Raw genomic sequence first — 15,223 nt, forward strand, 5'->3', positions numbered from 1 at the left:
CAGATTGGAGCGCAGCAAACGTACGCGCTGGAGCAAGCGTCACTCCCGCCGCGCAGATGAACGCGCAGATCTCCCACCATAGCGGCGCTGCGGCCCCACATCTCCAGGCTCCAATAAAAGAGCGTGCATGAGAGCGAATTTCTAATTCATCGCCGACCACCACCTGGAGATCAAGAAGAAGATTAAGATGGAAATTCCCTGACCGCCTCGAGGTGGGACCTCCCGGCGGATGCCAACATCCTCGCCGGTGCAGCAGGCCGGCCGGCCCACTGAGGGAGCCGCTGGATACGGACGCTACCTTCCCGCTTCAGCTCGATAGGCTTCAATCGCCGTGACCGGCGGACTCAGCAGCAGGAGCTGGCTCAGAGTGGGTCAGTCGGAAAGAACCGAAGCGCCGGCGAAAGACGACCGACGCTGACTCGACACTGCGGGATTCAGAGAATAGCCACCACTGCCACGCTGAAGTGGAGAACCAACTGCCTCTGAAGGGAATCCCGGTCTGATTTCAATGGACGAGCCGCAAATCACCGACATCACCGGAGACCATTCTCCAGACCCAACACTGTTCTCAGAGCTAACGCAAAAAACGGCCCTTTTCAGGCCTACAACAAGGTTATAACTTACAAGTCGTCCAAGCCAATCGACGATAGCAGCCCTTTTCACGGCCACCACAATTGTTATTAATTACAACGAGTCATCGAAGCCAATCGAAGAAAACAACCCGTCTCAGGGCTACTACGAGGTTATTAAGTGCCACGTGCCGCCAAAGCCATTCAGCGACAATTTATACAAAATGATACATATTTTAAACTAATTTAGAGTTCGTATATAAAAGATATTAGTGTTAGTATACGGAGCTGCAGATACTTAAAATTGTTAAAACTACAATATAGCATCTTTATTTTTCAGCGATGGCGGGCTCTCCACGGTACTTTGCTTTCAAATGGACAGAATTAGAACGTTCATAATATTTCAAAGCAATAGTCCCTCATTCCTAGATAAACTTTTTTATAACTTTCTTCTGACTTTGAGAACCTCAAGCGTTTTACCAAATCGTAAATGAAAAAACCTGACTTATGTTTGAAATCATAATTTTAACCAAATATTTTGCTCAAATGAAAACAGCGACTTTCCGATGCTCGGATAAATGAGAAATCACAGTTATAAACCTGTATGTCTGTAGTATGCCAATAATTTTTACCCTGAACATTTTTCAACTCTAACCCATGGAAATTAAGAAATAACAGTGCTTTTGTGTCCTCCTTAAGTCCGGCCATCCGTCTGTTCCTTTTCGGTAAAAAATGTGGATTGCATAAGTATTAAAAGGATTTAAATTCTACGCAGCAAATTAATCGAAAATAAAGAATAAAAAAGTATAAAATCACGAAATGATTTTAGTACAACCCACCTATATTTGGACCAATGTAAACAAATGCACTACTCGACTGATGATCTGCCATCACCGAAAAAACTTAGCGCAATACGCTTAAATTATAAATAGGCCTAGAGTATAATGTATAATGTATTTATAACGTTGACGTTACGTACAAGAGATGAAATTATATCAATAATACTCAACTACTTTCTTATCGTTGGTGAGACCTTGTCGTATGTGGTCACAGACGATAAGAATGTTTCTAGCCTGTAGACCACGGAAGGAACAATATTATTTTTCTCAACTCCCGCGAGATCGGTTTGTTGCAGCAGCTAAAAGCAAAAGTGAAACACGTGTAGTTTCACTGATGTATCGGCTTATCCATATTTTTTAATTTTGTTAAATATGATTACTTAGATGTGATGAAAATGCATTACACATCACTGCAATGAAAAACAATTGAAAAAAAGCTTTTTTTTATAAATACACTAGTTCAGTAAGAAAACGTAACAATTTTAAAGTTTTCTGAAATTGCCATTGCTGGTAACAATGTGTTTTGTCAACACGATTTTAATCTGTTTATCTACTTCGTATTACTGTTATAGTGGTTTTGCAGTGCACCATAAATTGTGTCGTGGATGTTTTCTAAAGAAACTTTTTTTGTTCAGCTACCAATAAAAAATTATAATAATAAGCGTTCCTATGTTAATTAAAAATAATTACAAGGAATAGGTCAGAGAAACTGATCTGTTGCTAGCGAAAATGCCTGACTTCTACTAAGAACGCTATTTTAAATAAAAAAAGATTATTCTATTCATTTTTATCACTGAATGAAAGTCTATTTTACTATTATTTTTAATCTATTTAAATGTTCTTTATTTATTTATTACTTTGCATTGTTTTTTTATTATATTTTTGTCAAATAAATAAATTATGGGTGCGGTACGTTAATATATACCTTGTTGGTCGATAGTTCTTTATTTCGACTTTTACCATATTTGGAAATTTTCGTATAAATCACTTACATATTTGTTAATTAAATTTTTAATTAAAAAAGTTGTTTAATTAAAGCAATATTATAATTTCGTTTGAATGGGAATAGCACATTGGAATTTGTTTAAATTTATTTCTGATAATTATAATAGTTTTTAAGTAAACTGTTCATAGATTTTATATACCAGGAAAATGAAACACTTTTTACAGAATTCCTAAAACTAAAGGTAATAAAATATTTTTTTGAGTTGCAGGTATTCTTCATTGTTTTTTCCATAAATAAATTTGTAATAAGTGAAGAACAAACGGGATCCGGAGCATCGGCAGAAATCGGGATTGACGTTATAAACAAATGCCACGACTGGAACAACGTCCGATGATGAAAATATTTACATTGGTTACGGAGGCCTGAGACATGACAATGCACCTGGTCATAATACCTCAACTACTCCTGCTAACCGCTACAGACGTTCCGAACCCAAACATTGTACTAATTAATGATTCTGGTTAAAGTACAACAATAAGTCTGATACGTAGTTGGATGTAATTATATAAGAAGTTAGAAGTAATGATTTCAATTGTAACAATAATTAAGAAATACACTATTATTAAAATAACAAATAATGTTTAATTAATTACAAGTATTTCTTAAATAAACATATAATTTTTTTTTTAAATTAATAGATCCATAAATAAAGTAATTAAAAAAATTGTTATTTTACAAATTCTGCAATATAATGTAGGAATTTTACCGCGAAAGTTTTGTTGAGAACCGTTTTTAAATAATTATTTTTAATTCGTAAATATGCTAATGCAAATAAAGAGATAAAATATTTTTAAAGTAAAAAAATTGTGAATATTTAATAAATTATATTAAAAAAATAAAATAAATGTCTTTGTAATGGCAATAATAAAGTTTTTCATAGAAGCTAGAAGTAATGATTTTAATTGTAACAATAATTAGAAAATAAAATAACAATAAATAACGTTTAAATAATTTCAAATATTTCTTTAAAAATATATATATATATTTCTTGTGTGCGTGTGTATGTCACTGAATTCCTTATAAACGGCTGGACCGATTTTGATGAAATTTTTTGTGTGTGTTCAAGGGGATTCGAGAATGGTTTAGATTCACAATTTGGTCCACTGGAAAATGTTTTTTAATTAATTTTTTTTATTTATAAGTAGTTGTTGATTTTGGAATGTTTTACATTAGATCCGGCAGACTGCGCTACCATCGCAGTATCGAATATTCAATAATATTCTATTTTAATTTTAGTTTATCCCGACAGCTGGTGCTGCGATCAAATTGAGAAAAATATTTCGTAATTTTGTGTTATTATTGTGTTACAAAAAATCGCGAGAAAACAGTTTTTTAATAAATAAAATGCTAACAAATCAGATGGAAATGTAAACAAAGGAAATCCAATCAGATCAATGCAAGATGGCCGTTGTCAAACACAACGACCAATCACAAAGAGCCCGTATGGCCGTTGCCAATGTAAACAAAATCACAACTGATTAAGTAACAAGTAGGCAGCACTGCGATCGCGTTTAGAATTGTGCGCGTATTGAGAAATATTATATTATATTATTATTTATTGAAATAACGTTTTAAAGTGTAATTAAAAAATATACGTTGTGCACATTTGAAAGGTACAGTATTGAAGTGCAAATGTTTTTTTAAATTTGTTTATGTGTTGTTTGTTGATCTTGGGATGGTTAAGGTTCAAAATTGGGTCCGGTAGACAGCATGTGGGTCCGGTAGGTAGAGCTGCGATCGCGTTTTAGAAGTTTTTTTTTAATTTTGGTTTATCAGTCAAACCCGATAGTTGGTGCTGCGATCGGATTCTAGGAATTTTTTTTTATTTTGTTGCTTTTTCGCATATCAGTTACTTGCGTCGTAGCTTAGTGTTGTTCTTACATTAAAATTCGTATTTTTAACGGACTACTGTGTTTAGAGAATAGTTTGAATTAAATCCAATAGGTAGTGCTGTTCTGACAATTGGATTTATTTACATTCTGACTTTTATAAAGTGAAAGGATAAATTTTGTTAAATTGCTAATGTTCAGTTTTTTAAGGTTTTATGAAACTTTCAATTGTTGTCATTTAATCTGTATGTATACTCAGATCTAGCAGTAGCGAAGCATTGGCGAGTCTGCTAGAATTGCGCGCTAATTGAGAATATTATATTATTTATTGAAATAACTTGTAAAGTATAATTAAAAAATGTACATTGTGCAAATTTGTAAGGTGCAGTATTGAAGTGAGTATTTTACATGATTTTTCATGAATTTTAATGATGTATACACGTGCATTCAATAACAATCAACTTAACCTACAAATTTAAATTGTCAGTTCTCATTTGATTCTATGCAACTTATGAAGTATGAACGGCTCTTTGAAAATAAAAATTTAAGTTTGTAAAATAAATTATAACATTTACAAAATTAAAATATAAGTTACTTATAATATAGTTTAAAGTATATTTAAAAAATTAAATTTATAATGTTTTAGCTGATTAATTTTATAAAAAGTTTGCAAAAATTATTTTAATTTACAAAATTATCTAAAATTTGGTAAAATAGATGTTAAAATAAAGAATGAGAAAAATGATACAAATTTCTACTAAAATTTTAACTACGTTGCTTTTTTACAGTGCTTTAATTTTTTTATTAATTGATTAATTAAGCTGTTACATGGTTATGAAACATCAAAATTATTAAATTAAAAAAAAATATTTTGGAGGTACTTTTTTAGAATGATGTTAAGTAAAAATTAGTAGTAATGTAGATGAAAATTTATTAATTTCACTAATTATTAATTTTACGACGTTTCGATTTTTTAATTCAATTTTCATCGCACATCTCAATATTTAGTGAAAATAAATATTAACCATAATACACATAACTAATCAATAAACCCATTACAATAGTACAACAATCACAAACTGATAATATCATACTAACAGTCATTTTAATGAAATTTAGAACCCATTCCTGCTAATTTTAACTTAATTAAGTTACTTATATTTATGTGTATGTATTTATTGCAGAATAATGCCGCGTCAGGACAACGTCTGTCGGGTCCGCTAGTATATATATATATATATATATTTTTAATTAATACATCCATAAATAAAGTAATTAAAGAAATTGTTATTTAACAAATTCTGCTATATAATGTAGCATTTCTACCGTGAAAGTTTTGTTCAGAATCGTTTTAAAATTATTTTTTATAATCCAAAATATGCTAATGCAGATGAAGAGATAAATTTTTTTTTTAATAAAAAAATTGTGAGTATTTAAAAAAAATGATATGTAAAAAATAAAATAATTATTTTTGTAATGGCAATAAAGTTTTTCACAGATTCTGAAATTTAAAAAAAAATTAGACAATGGGCACACACGAGATAATTTTATATAGTTCTACAAACAACTGTGAACAAATATGTTTTACGCATGAGTTAATAACTAAATTTTCCTTCTTAAATAAATTGTAACGTAAAAATATTAAAATAAATTTTATATAAAAATAATTAAAACATGAAAAATCAAACATAAATAGAAACATACAATTTCAATTGGGGAAATCAAAAGAAAAGAATCATATGAACGAAGAGAAACAATGAAAAAAACATTTTTGACCGAATCTTCAGAATATTTAAAAATATGGAAGGAACAGGAAATTCTGAAGCAATATCTGAAGGTTCACTTACCTACACACACACAAAAAAAACCGAAACAATAAACGAGGAATATCAGGGAACACCTAAATAAAATCCTACAACTGAAGTTAATATAATGGAAATGTTGAATGAAATTGTTTACCTATTAGAAAAAAAATACTAATATATATACCTACAATTATACACACACATATATATATATATATATATATATATATATATATATATATAGAGTTACACATAAACGGTAACTCTCGAACTATGCAAAAATATTACAGGAGATGATCAAGTGGTGAAAATAAAATAGTAAATTCATGTTAACATAGGGTCGGAAACGCTTTGTTAGCGAGTGTTGGTAAAATTAAGCCAAACTGTAATTCTTGCATCACAAATTAACGGGTAAATTTGGTGGTTTACCTTCAATCTACCAAACAATTTTTCCCTTGACCTCAAAGTTCTAGGGTTGCCTGAGTTCTGGACCCCCCAAGAGATGGGCAGTCAAACATTACGTGTTCGTTCGACTGGACCTCCCGCAGACGCACAGCTCATCAGCTGCCAGGCGGAACTGAAACAAATATTGGTTTAAATTTACATGGTTAGAGAGCAATCTGGCACCCGTTGCCCATAAAAACGTGCTTGAGGCATACTATCCCCCCTAATCCTGTATAAACTTATACAAGGATCTTTCCTTAGTCGTGGCGTGTCACTCTTGCTGCCATGCATTCATCGCGAAGATCTAAATTTCGTTCAATTGCCCATCTTCCACTATGGTAGAGGCTGCTGAGCCCCGCGATGGAAGCATGTCAGCTGGAATGGAACACCACCAGTAAGGGAAGATCCCTGTACAAGTTTATACGGAATCTGGGGGGACGGTATGCCTCGAGTTCGTTTTTAAGGGCAACGGGTGCTCAGATGCTCACCAACCATGTTAATTTGAACCAATATTTCTTTCGCCTGGCAGCTGAAGAGCTGTGCGTCTGCGGGGAGGTCCAGTCAAATAAGCACCCGATGTTTGACTGCCCTGTTCTTGGAGGAGCCAGAGACCAAGTCACCCTGGAACTTAGAGGTCAAGGGGAAAATTGGCCACTCACAAGCGGCGAGTCAATGTGTCGAGAGCCGCATTGTCGGATCTTGTTGGAGTTTCTTGATACGGTTGCTAAGTTCAACCTACATCACTTAGGGAACATCACTTAGGGGGTTTACTTAAGGGAACGTCTCCTAACGCACTGCTTTGGGAAGCTAATCTTAAGATACATGGCTGACCAACAGCCAATTAGTGCTCCAAACGCTTTAATATAGTGGACAGATACTTGCTGGCATTCAGCGACCTAGGCATGGAAGTGAATTGCTGTCTTGACAAAGTAGATTTTCATTTATGGATAATAAAAATAATGTCTTTTGGTTACAAAAATTTCTTTGGCACACCTGGAAATAAGAACTAAAATACTGATAAATATACTTTTCAGCAAAAATAATAATCATTACAATACAACTCTAACAGTTTTTCACACCATACATTAAACATCAACCACAAAAAATAATACTTTTTAAATATTAATAACAACAAAGCGTTTTAAATCTGTATTTGTTGAAGAATAAAAAAAGAATGTAACGGGCTAATAGTTAGTTATTCAAAATAATAATGTATCGTTACGAAAAATAATACATAAATCGGTAATATTAATAATCGGTATAAGAGTCCGAGCTTCAAATCTCTTTTGAGCTAAAGTGAGGTTAAAATACTCCTACCACTTTAAAAAATACTGACGATATTTATATTTATGTTATAAATCTTAAAGTATTACAGTTACCCTGATAATTAGATAAATTAAAAAAAATAATAATGACAACAATAATAGTTTTTATTCTTCTTAAAAAAGAAAATTAGAAAATTATTTCATATATAATTCAACACGGAAGCGGATATTTGTAATTACGATAATACAATTTTTTGTCATTTAAATGGCACACGTAATCAAATTCCTTCCAATGATACAGAACTCGGTTTCTAAAACATATCGAGCGAATAAAATATAACCCAATCTTTAAAATTAAGAAGAAAAAAAAATTTATACTTGGCATATAACTTTTAGATTCTAATAATTATTTATACGTTTTTTAATTTATGAAAATATAAAATATTAATTTCAAATAAAATCATTTATTTACAACTACCGACCTCCATGCGAAGCGGTAGCGTCTCGGTCTTTTATCCACCCTTTCAGTTTCCAGGTTCAAATAGCAGTGAGCCATGTTACAAAATTTAATTTCCATACTCTCACATACTCGTATCACTGCTACTCAGGTGAATTCATTCATCAAGAAAAATATATATAACAACATAAATTAATTATCTCCATAGATTGCATCGGAAAGGTTCAGATGGTAATCGCTTGGGTTCTCGTACGGAAGGTTGGCAGTTCACGGATCAACCGTACCAATCACTACTTTAACCTGAATAATTTCCCCGGACAGCCATTTGTTGTTGAGTATTTAATTAAAGACAGGTTCCTAACTGATAGTCCATCTATATAACAAGCCAACAAAAATTCTCGTTACACGAAAAGGTACGTAACTGCCTGATCAAGAAAACTGCACCAGGTATATAAACATTCGTTGTGATCATCGATATAACAACCGTTATAATATTAATAACCAATCAATCGCCACGGTTTATTTCAAGAATCTATTTTTTTACAATAAAAAAATAAGAAAATAATAAATTAAATAGAAAATTAAATAAAATAATCGAAATAAGTAACTTATGAATATTTATCAGTAAAATGAAACTTACGTCATATAAAAACATCTGATGATTACTCAGTCAATATACCAAAAAAACATTAATTGTATAGCATTATATTTATAAGTTAATATCAATCCATGTAATTTCTTTCGTTTAAAACTGATATTATATTTACTTCCTGCTGTTAAATTACATCGTAACGTTTTTTACAAACAAGCAAACCAATAACGAATCACAAAGTAACATTTTATAATACTTAATTAGAGTGCCTAATATTTATAACTGCGATGAAGTATACCGTTAGAAATTGGTAGAAAAAATTGCATGTTAATATAACTAACATATCTAACACTTGTTGCAAAGAAAATTCTGATATAATCTGACAATAACGCAGAAGCAAAGATTAATCAAATGGTTTTAGTTGCATTAAAAGAAATACGCAATACAAATTTACAGTTTTTTTTATTTTATTTTAATGTATTGTTTACAGGTAGTATCGTAAAAAATAATTAATATTTTAAAAGATTAAAAATGGTACAGTCAATAAAAGTAGAAATATATCTTTCAGTTAGCAACAAAATAAAAGAAAATGCCAATAAATTAATAGTTATTTGAATTATCAAATACATTTATAACCGCACCTCTTCCTATACAAATACACAAGAAGATAAATTGCTAAAATTGGAACGTAAATATCTTAAGAAAAAAAATCAAGCGTAATAGAATAGAATTAATGGTATTTAATCAGGTGATAAAAACTGAAAGTATTAGTATACAGCAATATATAAATCTACTTATTGCTTGCTCAAAACAGACAAGCCCGCGCACGCGCGGACACACTCGCATATATATATCTTTTATTTATCAATTCTCTATAACAGTACAGAAATACATTCTTTTAAAATACATTCACATTACATGTACGTTACATCAAAAATTAATTTCAAAAAATATTCACCGCAGAAGCCGGGACTCGGTCTTGAAGCCAATGACTCTAATGAGAGCACTCACACCGGGTTTCGGTCTTTTTCGCGAAGAGATGAGAGGGTCCCAGTGCCTCATCACTGCCGTCCATCCGTGCAAGCACAGACGAACGCCAGCTTCGCAGAGAGCTGTCCCTTAACCCCTCGCCGGCTTTGTGTCGGAGTATCCGTGTTACAAAGTCAGTTACCGCACGAAACCTCTCTGCCCCTGATAACATACAATCTATGATTGTGTCAACTGTAAGAGATCACCAACTCATAGGAGCGACGTTCAGTAGCCCACATCCGGCAGTCGAACACAACGTGTTCCGGTGTCTCGAGCTCTCCGCAAGAAAGGCAAAAGGGGTTGTTAGCTCTCCTCCTGGCATGTAAGTATTCTCGAAACACGCCGGGCCAGATAAAAATTGGGTTAGCCAGTAGGTGATTTCACCAAATCTGCAGTTGACCGAAGACTCGACCTGCCGGATTAGACGATGTGTCCATCGCCCCGTCGAGGACAGGTCCCAGCGGACCTGCGATTCTCGAAACAACCACCTGTGCATATCACTCCTATCAGCTACTTCAATAATCCCAATCCTCATCCCGGCTAGTTGTTTAAATGGAAGGATGCTCGCCATGACTAACACTGCCTCAGTCGAAACTGAAGAGTATGCTGAAACGATGCGGGATTTTATCTCCCTACTTAGCACGGGTGAAATCTACTTCCGCATTCCGGCGTGCCGAAAGGGACGTTTTTCGAACTGAATCTGAAATTTTCTCAGTTTCATTTTATTTGTAAACATATGTTTAATTTGTAATCGTTTTAATTTTTGTTGTAATAATGAATTTAACTTGTAAAGCGGTTAAATAAAAGTATAAGTTTTTGTTTTTTTAAGTATAAAATAATAAATAGCTTTTTTTTTTTTTAATTTTTGTTTGACTACTTTGTCATACCAAAAGGAAAAAAATTATATTCTTTTGTAAAACTTTTAATAATAAAATTGTACCGAATTAAATTATTTGACAACTACTAAAACTTCATGCGGCTAAAAAATTACCTAAAAGTTTCAAGAAATTAACTACGACCTCATATTGAGGATTAAGTGTTAAAAATATTCTCCTGTTTCCCAAATAATACATTTAAAAAAATCTAAATAATACCTATTATGTTCAGTTACAATAAAGTTAAACAAATATTGCCAAAAATTAACTATGAAGCGGCTAATTAATTAAAGAATATTTTCAATTTACGTACAAAAACTTCTTTAATTCCTCTAGACTAAATACTAAATAAAAATAAAAATAATTCAGATGATTAAACTATTCTGTTTAAAAAAATAATAAATCCAGCTTTAATAACCCTGCAATTTCCATGTGGGCAAGAGGGAAATATTTTCAACTATACGAGAAGATGATTCATGAGGCAATGAGTAGATATATTAGGAGTAAAAAATTCAATTATGTGTATTACTTTTGCTAACATTTCAGGTGCATATGAAAACTTCTTCTAAACTTTTATCGACATACATGTTTAGATGATTTTTTCCTTAATCACAGGAATATTCCTTTCTGTATTTCACAAACTACTACTCAACCTTTTTTTTGTATTAATTTTTTAAACATAGAAATATCACTTTTCTGTTAACCCGACGCAAGTTATCGGGTTGTAATACATTTAAACATAATTAAAAGTTAAAACCACACTACAAAGGAATTAAATAAAAAGACAAGTTTTAAATTTTTATCACTACTGTACTTATATCGTTAATGAGTGAATACATCAAGCTTACAAATAATGTAGAAAATAAAATTTATGAAATTATAAAATGAAAATTATGAAACAGTGTGATTATATACAAGCAGCCATAAGATGTACCAACTTTAAAATGAAAGTGTAAGTTACTATAGTAAGCCTACAGTACACCATTAATAGGGGCCTGACACCGAAATATATCTTGTTTGAGTCACGAGTGTTTTTTTAGAGTTTCACTGTTAAGCAGTATTTAAGACATATTGTAGAACGCTTTTGAAACTACGAAAAAATGTTAATAACTGCCATGTTGGTTAGTACTGTTTTAACCCTAATATTTTTCTATCAAAAGTTTTTTCTTTTACTGGCCTTTAAAAAGTGAGTCTCACAACCCTGCATTTTCCAATTAAAATTTTTAATTTATATATTTGTTATGGTGATATCACACCGAAAAATATATGGATATTCTAAATATTATTTTCCTGTATTTACATGTTGAAAAGTTTCCATACTTTAATAGCAGTCAGCAAAATATCAATTTCACCAAACATAATATACATACAAGAGTGTACCTAAAAAGGCAAGCTGGCTGTACATTTTAATAAATATATATTCACATGTTCGTAATACATTAAATACCTACAAAAAGAAGTTAACCAAAAACAATTTCAATATAATAATATATAAAAATTAATACAATATTATATGCAATTTAAATATTTTCTTAATATATTTTTATGCCAATACGAAATAAACAATTCCCAGAAATTATTTGCAGTATATGAGTATGGTTTTTCTGATTCAACATTCCTTCCTGCAAATCTTTAAAACTCATTACTGGGAGAACAAATATCTATAATACAACTCGATAAACAATAAGTAAATATTTGCATAACTTTTTCCAAAGAAAACGGTTGACCTATCTCAAAGTTTTACTATTTTCTAAACCAAAGATTGTTGAAAAGATCTGATGTGAACACCACATGACTTACTTATACACCAATTAAATTACACATACACATTTTTTTTTAAAATGATTAGTACACAAAATTTTATTTCATTAATATTCTCAGATATTTTTTTTATTTTTATGTTATTATTGAATTACTATTTATCGTAAACGTTTTGTAATAATCAGAGGTTAATAATTATTAATAAATCAATATATTTCAATTGAAAAAAAAAGGTAAAAAAAGTGATTCAGTCTGATTCGAACCGATGTGCCTCCCCTTTTAAGATCCAAATATTTCAGTAATTAAAATAACATTTGGCTACAACTCTGGAACCAACAAAATTAAGTACCATTTATGATAAATCGTTAAAAAGCTCTCAATGAGTACTTATTACTGTAGTCAAGAAAATGACCAATGCAAATGTTTTTGGATTTTGGAATTTTTTGGAGACTTTTGGTTCAGTCGATTGCAATCAAAAAGGGAGATGTACAATTAGATGTTACAACATTCTTAAATCCAAAATTTCAACACCGTAGGTCTAATCGATTTTGAGTTTTGCGAGATACATAAATGTGTATATACATACGTACATACAGACGTCACACTGAAACTAGTCAAAATGAATTCAGGGATGGTCAAATGGATATTTCCATTGAAATCTGAAAACGTACATTTTTCGCGATTACAATACTTCCTTTACTTCGAACTAGGAAGAAAAAAGTGTACGTAAGTTACAAAATCCTTTGAAATATTCGTACAACTATAAAACTCTTTCAGCTATTGCGATTTTAAGAAAGCTTCATTGTTCTTGTTCAAGTTATTAGGTAAACGTTACCAATTATCACCAGTCGAAACCAAAAAATAAACATTCAGTTTTATTTATTATTCCTTCAGATTACTAAAAAGGTTTACGTCCAACTAAACCTACACACTTTATTACGACAAAGGTTAATTTTTAACGAGGGAAAAATTACAAGCGTATATGAATTTTTTTTAGTACATTTATATGCATGAATATTATATTTTTTATCAATTTAACAAAAATTAACTGTATCAGATTAAAACTTAAAGAAGAAATATTTAATGACTACAGTTATTAAACAAGAATATTAATAAAACTATTAAAAATATATCAGTACTATTAATATATAATAAAAGTATATACAATTTTAGATAATTCCAACTAAAAAAAGTGTAGTGGAACAAAATTTTTGTTAATAAAGTTTATTGTTTATTGTACGCTATAAAATTGCTTTTAGTAAAAATGTTATTTTCATACAAATCACTTCAATTACAAAATAAATTAATGTATTGTCAAAAAAAATCATTCTATTGGAAAAAATGGAACAGGAAATGTTTTTGTTTTTATAAACAAAAACTTACTGCTAGTAGCTGTATGTATTAAGAAAAGCTTATCTTACATTCCTACAAATAATACTCTGCTTGATTTAGAATAAAAAGACACAGATAGAGAAAAGAAATATCAACGGCCACTTTCTAAGATATATCATAATGTTTCAATCACATGTATGTTTCGTGGAAAATTCGTTAATTAAAAAGTATTTCAAAGTTCACTCGTCATTTCCCCAAGCAAGGAGGAAAGACTGATAAGACGACAGCTGTATCACAATATTGTAATGGAGGATATGGAGGTATAATGCGAATGTACAAACTTCTAAAGGCATGTTTATTCTTTACGCCTGTTTCTGGAACTGACAACTACCGTCATTCATCTCTTTTCACCTCTTGCATTTAGGCACATCTACCTCACTCGCATTCGTTCCACAAAAGAGTATAAAAATATTAAATAAGGACTGAATAAAGAGCGTTCAGCCAGAAGATTTAACCTAAGTTGTTCCTACTGAGTGTGTATACGTGGGAGTGTTGCTTGGTAACGGGACACTTGCCGTATTAATTATAAAAAAAAATTGTTCAAGTTCTTCCGTTACTGTCAAACCACCATCCTATTCGAGTCACCCTACTTTATTAGCATACATCTGTTTACCTATCACAATTTCTGGACCATTGTATCGTATAAAAAATAACAAGTGATCTCACTGCAGATTGTAGATGTTGAATCCAGTAAATGGAATAGAACCTGATGATCATTAAAAGAGGGTTCACGTAATTCCTGTAATATTATGGAACCACAACCCATAAACAGAGTCACTTAGCAATAAAATAAAATTTTAGCATTAATAGAATTTCCTTAAAATATAATTCCATAACTGGGTTCAGACGTAGTATAAAAAGGAATACATGACTACATAAATTATACCCACGAAAAAGAACACAATAAACTTGTCGCAAAATTTTAAAGAGAACTTAAATAAAAATTTAAAACTACAAGAGAATTAAAAAATTTCAAATAATATGCAAAATTAAATGTTTATTGTAGATAACCTATTTTTTCGTTATAACTCTTTTGGAGATAACTAATTAGTTTTAAGAGAATTCTTCATTTTACTCACTGCGGAAGTTAATACCATTCTAGCTATTTTCTACAGTATCTGCTTTAACTCGTATTAGATTTTGACTTAACTAAAAACATATTTCTTTTAGTGCATTTATAAATCAACGATCTTGTTACATTTTTTTTTTTTAAACAAACATTATGAAAAAAATACGCGTAAATTATTTTAAAACATGTGCGGTTTATTCAATGGAATTCTATGTAATATAACAAATAAACATCCTAATTTATAATCTATATTAAAATAAAACAGTCAAAAAAATTCGAAAAAATAATACA

The 15,223-nt window shown here is 30.9% G+C and overlaps 1 long non-coding RNA gene across 4 annotated transcripts in view; it reads right to left on the reverse strand.

Moving 5' to 3' along the window:
* Positions 1 to 9,201, reverse strand: part of LOC142327253 (uncharacterized) — a 389,528-nt gene extending 380,327 nt beyond the window's left edge. For all 4 annotated transcript variants that reach the window (XR_012756953.1, XR_012756950.1, XR_012756952.1 and 1 more), the window contains exon 1: positions 8,855 to 9,201. This is a non-coding gene — a long non-coding RNA (uncharacterized LOC142327253). The remainder of the gene's footprint in view (positions 1 to 8,854) is intronic.
* Positions 9,202 to 15,223: the final 6,022 nt, after the last annotated feature.

This window comes from Lycorma delicatula, chromosome 7 (assembly GCF_047948215.1).
Source record: "Lycorma delicatula isolate Av1 chromosome 7, ASM4794821v1, whole genome shotgun sequence".
NCBI classification, from domain to species: domain Eukaryota; kingdom Metazoa; phylum Arthropoda; class Insecta; order Hemiptera; family Fulgoridae; genus Lycorma; species Lycorma delicatula.